At 40.2% G+C, this 8,696-nt stretch overlaps 1 pseudogene; it reads right to left on the reverse strand.

Moving 5' to 3' along the window:
* Positions 1–7,323: 7,323 nt before the first annotated feature.
* On the reverse strand, positions 7,324–8,334 carry LOC101357771 (male-enhanced antigen 1 pseudogene; annotated as a pseudogene).
* Between the last annotated feature and the right edge of the window lie 362 nt (positions 8,335–8,696).

Consider the following 8,696-nt stretch of genomic DNA (forward strand, 5'->3'; position numbering starts at 1 on the left):
AAGACTAAGTTGTGCCTGACCTAAGCCATGGTGTTTTCAATCACTTCATGTGCATGCGAAAGCTGGATGATGAATAAGGAAGACCAAAGAAGAATTGATGCTTTTGAATTGTGGTGTTGGCGAAGAATATTGAACATACCATGGACTGCCAAAAGAACAAAGAAATCTGTCTTGGAAGAAGTACAACCAGAATGCTCCTTAGAAGCAAGGATGGTGAGACTAAGTCTCACATACTTTGGTCATGTTATCAGGAGGAACCAGTCCCTGGAGAAGGACATCATGCTTGGTAAAATAGAGGGTCAGCGAAAAAGAGGAAGACCCTCAACGAGATGGATTGACACAGTGGCTGCAACAATGGCTCAAGCAGAACAATAATTGTGAGGATGGTGCAGGACGGGGCAGTATTTCGTTCTGTCGTACATAGGGTCACTATGAGTCAGAACCAACTAACTAATGACAACAAAGATTTGTTATGTGAGAAAATAAATCTCTCCTTATTGTTGAGTTTGACTTTCCGTTCCTTACGGGCAAAGGTATCCTCACACCAAACTCCACCATCATTTCTAACACCATCTCTCAGGAAACTGTTTGGCTAATTGAGGGAGAAGATGTACAAGGTTTAGAGAAACAGAGCCATGGCAACATTCACACTTCATTTTTGACAAATACATATTTTAGTTTAGTGGTTCAACTTGAGGATAAAAAGAGAGACTTCATGTGTAATGAAATTATTTATGTTAGAGCTACCATGTTGGACAATTGGTGAATTCTCTACTTGGATTGCATAGTCTGAACAAAGTTAGTTCAGATTTTGTGATTGAAAAGGCCTGCTTCTCCTGACTCCAGCATTTAAAAATGTCTTGGAATTCCTAGTACATGCCGTGCATGCTTCTTTAAACCTCTCTGTCTTTGCTGACACTGCCCTCTCTGCCTGAAATGTTTTTCAGACATTTCTTATTCTAATTCTTATTCATCCTCCAAGACTCAGTTCAGCCATATCCTCCAATAAACCTCCTGGGAACTCCTAGATGGACTAGGAATTTCTCCTTTGTGTTCTTACAGCACCATGTATATACTTCTTCTATAACACCACCTTATATTGAATTTATTTGTTTATAGGTCATTTTCCTGGACTAAGCTGTAAACTGTAAGGCTCTTGAGAATGGAGAATGTGTCTAAATTTATTTCTTTATCTTTAGTATTTAGCACAGAAACTGGCACACAGGAAGTGCTTAGTAAATGATTTCTTTGAACTATGGAATTCCTTTGAGTAGTTTTCACAACAAAGTTATTTGAGTAAACAGATCTGGAGCATCCAAGTTGATAATTCAACCAACTCCAGTAAAAAAAAAAATGCATTCAATTAATTTGCAGCTACTAAATGTTTATTTGTCCTGTTGGAATCAATAAAAGAGCATCAAAATGCTCCTTGACCCCCAAATTCTACTCTTTGACAAACATCACCACCATCACCTTTGTCCTCTTTCTCTTCTTTGCTTCCTCTTCAAACTGCAGAGCAGAGAGCTTGCCATTTCCATCTGGGAGGCTGGCCAGAGAGGGAGACAGGTATGTCATAGCATGGAGGGAGGGTGTATAGGCTTCCTATTATTCAAACGGAAAACTGAGATCAAGCATCAAAGTCCACAGCACAGGAGAGAGCGAGGAGGAGAAAGGCAGTTTGCAAGCAGAGCCTGCAGCCTGGCAGACGGGCTGAGACTGTGCTTGGTAATAGTTAAGTGGCTGGAGCTTCAAGGTAACTACTTCATTGATCCGCTTGTCTTTCCTTTCCAGTTCACTGTTTCTGGAATTCAGGAGCTTCTGCATTTGAGCTGGAGATGTGCATTTCTGTGTGTATCTTTTCTCTGTGTTGGGAGAGGATTGCATGTGAAAACTGCTAATGGGTAAGCAAACTAGAGGTCCAAAAGCAGACAAGGCTGTTTCCTGAAGAGGGATTCTGAAAATTCTTATTGCTTTCATCATTCGGTTAATTAAAATTTTTTAAAACATCTCGATACTAGCATTTCTTCTCATGAACAGACAAAAGCCATAGATTCAAGCTATTTAAAGGGGCTGGGAATGCTGCTGAAAATTTTCTCCTACTAGTAGAAGAAAAATGATTTCTTAATTCTTGCTTAAATTTGTTTTCTCCTGTTGTTTCCACTTCAGGTTCAGCTGTTACCTACTTTACTTTCTTTGATCTCTCTGAACCGGAGAAACATAAAAGGAGGGGGGGGGGATCACGTTTCAGATTTAATTCGTTGTGTTCATTTTTTATAAATGAGTGTATATTTAAGACACACTGGTGAAGAGAGAAAGAGAGAGAGAAAGATCTCAGGCTTAGTAAAATTGGATCATGCATAAACTGTCTGATTTCCTTAGAAAGTAACTTCAGTCACATTTTCTGGTAGAAATCGGGTCATTATGAAGAGGTTACAATATAGTATGTTTTGATATATCTGACTTTTTTGGTGCTTTGCTTTTAAAAATATTGGATCTTGGTTGCAAGTGCTACAATTAGGAAACAATGAGCTATTTTCCTCAGTGCCTTTGAAATACTGAAACATGGAGCTCAGCTATTGTGGGCTTTCAGTATAAAACTGGGCTCAAAGATTTAAATGGTTTAAACCGTTTAAATTACACATTGTCTCCTTTAACTTCCTCCTTGCAGAGGCTTTTATTTCTTTGATGTCTGAGAGCACCTAACAACAAGACCTTATCTGTCTCTGATTTATGAGCAGATGAGAATTAATGAGGCAACGTTTCAGAGTTCCCTAAAATGCTATTTCCCAAACAAGTATTTCAAAAACTGTTGGATGAATGGATTGAATGAACAGTTTTTTTTGCTTCCTCATGAGTAAAGCAAGCTGAACAAACAGGAAACACTGGGATGGGGAAATGGAGAAGTGGGTAATATCAAAAAATTTTTAACATGCAAAAGAGATTTTACATTGCAAATACATACAAAACAGATCAAAAGTCTTCCTGTTTGGGAAGTATGTCCTCCCTGACTTCCATTTTCCTTCTTTAAAAAAACAAAACAAAACAACAAACTTTTTTCAAGACTCCTAGTTGTAGTCTTAAGAATAACTTTCAGAGTAAAATTTCTATTTATTTAAAAAGATGGTTGTGCTTGTGCTGCAGAGAGGTGGAAGTTGAGGGTTCATGATAGTTCTAGCCCTGACATTTTTCCTTCTGACTTCTTCCTCCAGAAATATCTTCTCTTAGAATTTAGCTATCAATGCTGTCGCTAATGCGAGAGGTGGTGCAGCGACAGCAGGGTCTTAGCTAGCAAATTCTTCATCGGATCTCCAGGAGACCTGGACTGCTTGTAGGCGCAGCAGCGGATCTGTTATGTTCTGCTTCTTGCACTCCATGCCCCCTTCAGAGATCCTCTAATTGAGGTAAGCGCTATCGAAGTACAAACTTTATTGTCTTTCTACATAATAGGAGGTATTATTGTGGCATATTTTTTGTTAGAAATACCAGTTTGGGCAACTTTTGTTTGAAGATTCATTTTGAGATTTTTATTTGGAGGCTCCATCTGGAGGTCTTTTGGTAAAAACTGCAGTTCTTGATTTTATGGTTGTGTTTCTGTTTCTCTGTTTTGTCTCCTGTTCTTTTCTGTGTTAGCTAACAAAGGAAAATGGGAAATAATAATAACAAGAGTGACAAGAGCCCCCCATCCGGGACCCCTGCTGCCTACATGGTTCGAAACTTTGGTGCTGCTGCTGGTCAGTATTTAGAAAAATGGCACAATCTCACTAAGGACCATGAGGCTGAACAGTGGCTCCTATGGGAAAGTTTTGATTTGACTAAAATATTATACTTGAGACGCAAACTAGAAAGTCGAGGGTCTCATGTAAAACAACCACTGTGGGAAATTTTTTATAATTGGTATTTTGAGTTGAGACATCAACATCATGACAAATTTGCCTCCCTACAGGAAGTAGTGTTTAAGCAAGCCAAACAAATCCAAACAGTACAAAAAAGATTAGAAGGAAGTGCAACATTGGACTCAGTCAAATCATTGCCTTCCAATCCAGACTTAGAGAATTTGGATTTATCTTGAAATGCTATTTGCTAGGTCAGAAGATATTGGGCCCACCATGCCCTTAGTAGTTAAACAAAGGGCTGAAGGCAGGAATCCTGAGGTCTCCTTCTACCCATGGTCCAAGGCCAAACTTCGGACAATTGTAAAAGAGTTCCCTGATCCAAGAGAAAATCCCCACAAATTTATTCATGAATTTAGGATATTAGCTGAAACATATGAGCCCGGTGCCGCTGATACCTATAATTTAATAAAGATGTTGTTAGGTCCCTGTGATGCCCATCAGTGGATGGAAGCACTACAGTGGGTAGATCCTGAAAAAGCTTAGTGTCCCTATGGGTGCCTTGGAGCCCTGGTGAAGCAGTGTTTAAGAGCTACAGACACTAACCAAAGGGATGGCAGTTGAAATTCACCAGCCGCTCCTTGGAAACCCCATGGCAGTTCTACTCTGTCCTACAGGGTCGCTATGCGTTGGAATCGACTTGATGGCAATAGGTTTGGTTTTTCTTTTTTTTTTTTTGGTTTATGGGTGCCTCTGGTACAAGTGTTAGAAGAGAAGCCAAGAAATTAATAGGAGAACTTATAGACTGTTTCTTCAACGTTTTCCCTCCAAAAATCAATTGGGCAAAATTACAAGCTTGCAATAAAGAAAAAGATGGATCTACCTATAACTGTAGAGATAGGGTAACTAAAATGTTCATAGAACATTCAGGGTTAAAAATTACTGATGCAGGGGTTAAGGTCGCCTTTAATTCACTGTTTGTAGGAGTATTAAATCCTGAATTAACCCAAACGATAAAAAGGCATCAGTTAAATTGGGAAAGCATTGATACTTCTGTATAAGCCACTTTAGCCTATAAATTAAACCAAACTGTGGAACAGCAAAAAAAGAGGCTGGGAAAAAGAAAACAAAGAAAACGTAATAGCTCTCTCATTGCAGCAATTACAGAAACCTCTGGGAGCAAAGCCAAAGCAAGGAAATTGTTCCACCAATAATACTTGAAAAAGGGTTAACCTAACCACAGCAGGCCATAACCACAGAAGGCCGACTTGTCTGTCAGAATCTGAAAGCTTGAAAACTACATCAAAGGAGTAGGACAGAGTGCTCTAACTGGATCAATGGATAGTGGACTTGTGTACCAAAAACTAAATAACAGTTTACCCCAGGAATCTAGTTAAAGATCTACCCAATATCATACATAGCCCACATAACAAATAAAAAAACAACCATCATATGACAGACCCAGGACCCCTGCATCAAGAGACCAAATTGTTACAGAAGAAAAACAAGAAAAGGTCACCCAATCATGGTCTTCGTTCTTAGAGTTTACTTTAACCAATCATAGTCTGTAAGTAATTTACTCATAATGAGTCAGCACCTGTCAAAACTGTATAAAAAGCACTTATAGCCTGTATTTCTTTGGATTTTGGTCTGTTAATAGCCTGAGTGCTTGCAGCCAATGTCCCATTCTGTTTTCTGGTATGTCACAATATGTATTCAAGAGACATCATAAAGGAATAATTTCTAGGTTAGTGAGGAATATGGATGAGGAGAAAGAATAAAGTATTAAAGATGATTTTGAGGTTTCTAAATTTCAAGGTTGGATGACTGGGGAAATTGTAGTACTACTGACAGGAAAAAAAAGTTGAAAAATATGACTGTTTTAGCTAGAAAAATAAAGACAGAAATAATAACAACTTACATTTCACAAAACACCTTCACATACATGAGAGTGGTTTTGGACATGCTGAATTCAAGGTGCCGCCAAATTATGCAGTAAATAATTACTAATATGGGACTGAGGTTTAGGAGAGAAAGAGGCCAGGATTTGGGAATCATATATGTAAAGGTGATAGTTGGAAAACCTGAAGAGAATGAGTTCTCTGAAGGAGAGATCAGAGAGCAAAGAACATAGCTCTGAAGCATGAACAGTCACTGTTCAGGATGGTTTGAAGAAAGAGAGAAGATCCAGTGACAGAAATGAAATTAGAATGGACAGAGATGTAGGAAGAGACTCAGAAAAGTCTAGGATTACCAAGTCCAAGGGAAGGAAGAGTTTCATGAAGGAGAGTATGGTCATTAATTTTGAATGCTGAAAGATTAAAAAAAAAAAAAGTTAACTAAAGAAAGGTGGTTAGCATGCCATGTTTGACCTTGGAAACAGTGGTTCTAGTAATGTGGTAGGTGCAGGAGTTGGAATATGAGAGGTAAGGAATGAATGGACAGTGTAGAGCTAGTAAGTGTTGGTCCTATTGTGGTCGCCTATATTCTTTGGTTTAAAATTAATCTTCTGATACAGCGTAGAGATATCACTTTACACACAGTGGCAAAATTTTAGAAATCTAAATAATACCAAGTCATGTAGGGTATGTGGGGATACAGTAGAAATATAGACCAGACCCATTTTAGAGAGCAATATGACACTACATAATCAAATTAGGTATATGCATACCCAGTGACCCAGCAACCCCACTGCTAGATACATAGCCCAAAGACATTCTCCCACAGGTCAACAGGGAACATGTCTAGACCTGTACGTTGGAGAGGGGGATTGGAGGCAATCTGGGGGTCTGTCACTGGGAGAGGAGATGGTAAAACGTGGTGGATGCACACCACAGCTTGTAATGCCATAATTAGAAGCAAGGGGTTAGATGTACACATAGCAACATGGAAGGATCTGAGAAATATACTGCTGAGAGCTTAAAAAGAAGAATGAACAATGAAATATATAATACAATAACATACGCATATATTTTAAAATGAATATATACAGACAACAAAATCCATTTTAGAAGAATACATACAAACAAAAAGATGCACACTAAATAGAATGGCCACCAATGTTGGGGGGAAGGGTAGGAATGGGAAAGTAATGTGTGCATATAAATAGAATAACAAAGTAAACATCACAAAAGAGGGGGCTTTGCATGAACTGTGATAATGTGCCATGAATTGAGATGTGTGATCATCTGACACACCCACATTCAGGACATTGAAAGAAACATTCCAAGGGCAAAGCATGTACTTTTTTTTTTGGCTGTGTACATAGGGTGCTTTATTCTCCACAGAGTAATACATGCTAAGGTGGGTTGGACTTGGGCCGATGTCCCCATATGTACAGAACTGAATAAAGTGTGTCCCTGAGAAGAAGTCTGATTTGCTTTAATGTGGAAAGGGAGATGGGGAAGATGGAGGTGGACATTAAAACCAGGGAAGTGTTCAGTCTTGTGCTGCTTCTGGCCTGGAATGCAGGGTAAGATAAGGCAGCTCAGCCTCACCACGTCCAGGCTGGGGATGCCTGCTGGGCTTGGAGGGCCTTCTGTACCACATCTTCCTACTGAGCATCCAACATCTCCCGAGCCCAGGCAGGAACCCCTGGTGCAGGCAGGCTTATTCCAGCCATTGTCCTTTTCATCAGCTCTCCGTGTTCTGGGTCCAGGGGAATAGAGCTGTGGTTGTTCGATACTGTAGCTCCCTCCACCTCTTAATCTTCACTTTCTAATAGAGAGTGTGGCAAATGCAGCCCCAGGACTTGGATTGGCTCCTGGATGTCAGCAATTACATCTTCTCCATTCCTCGCTGGTACCAACTCCACTTCCTCTTGTTCAGTATCATAGGCTGGGTTCTCTAGAGAAGCAAAACCAGTAAAGCATACAAATATATATAGAGAGACATTTATATCAAAGAAACAGTTCATGCAATTGTAGAGGCTGGAATGTCTCAAGTCCGTGGATTAGGATAGAGACTTCTCCCGATTCACATAGCTGCAGGGGCTGGCAAACCCAAGATCCACAAGTTGGAAAGCAGGACTCTGCTCACAGGCAGTGAAGATTGATGAATTCCAGGATCGGCAGATAAGCTGATAGCCCAAGTCCCAAGAACCGGAGGTCAGACAAACAGGAGGCAGCCTCAGAATCCAGAGTGAGCAAAAATCCAGAACATTTGCTTATATTCAGATGCAGGCCACACCCTCAAGGAAACTCCCTTTCAACTGATTGGCTACTCACAGCTTATTCAGTCATGGGAGTGATCACATATAAACACTGAGAATCATGGCCCGGCCAAGCTGACACACAATCTTAACCATCACATTCAGGATCTTGGTTCAGGGGCTGATAGGAGTAGCCAGCTGGGCCTGCCCCTGCTTCTTCCTGCTCTTGTGCTTCTCACTGCTCCAATCCCCAGTGCCTTTTGTGGAGCCCACGTGCATCCCCAGTTCCTCAGTCTGATTTGAGAAGAGATGCTCTGAGCCCCTGGTGTCTTTCCCTAGAACTACTGCTGCCATCTGGGGCAGAAGCTACTCAGAGCCCACTATACTATTTTTCTATGCTGAAATTCTCAAGTTAAAAATAAAGTTAAGTAGCAAAAGATTATGCTTTTGCTTGACTTTTTTGGTGTGTAGTGCACATGTGTGTAGAAAATTAATGCTTATAATCAGAATCCCCACACTCTAAATCCTGACTTACAACCATCTCTTTTCGTTTTTCAGCTCAAATGGCCATGCCAGAGAAATCAAGTCGTACCAAACCAAGTGAGGATTTCAGTCATTTCTCTGGGATTATTGAACTCAATGTAGGCGGTCAGGTATAGATCACTCACTACGCTGCTTTGGTTAGTGTTTCTGGTTCCCTGCTCTGGGAAATGTTC

The sequence above is a fragment of the Trichechus manatus genome, unplaced genomic scaffold (genome assembly GCF_000243295.1).
Source record: "Trichechus manatus latirostris isolate Lorelei unplaced genomic scaffold, TriManLat1.0 scaffold00284, whole genome shotgun sequence".
Lineage (NCBI taxonomy): Eukaryota > Metazoa > Chordata > Mammalia > Sirenia > Trichechidae > Trichechus > Trichechus manatus.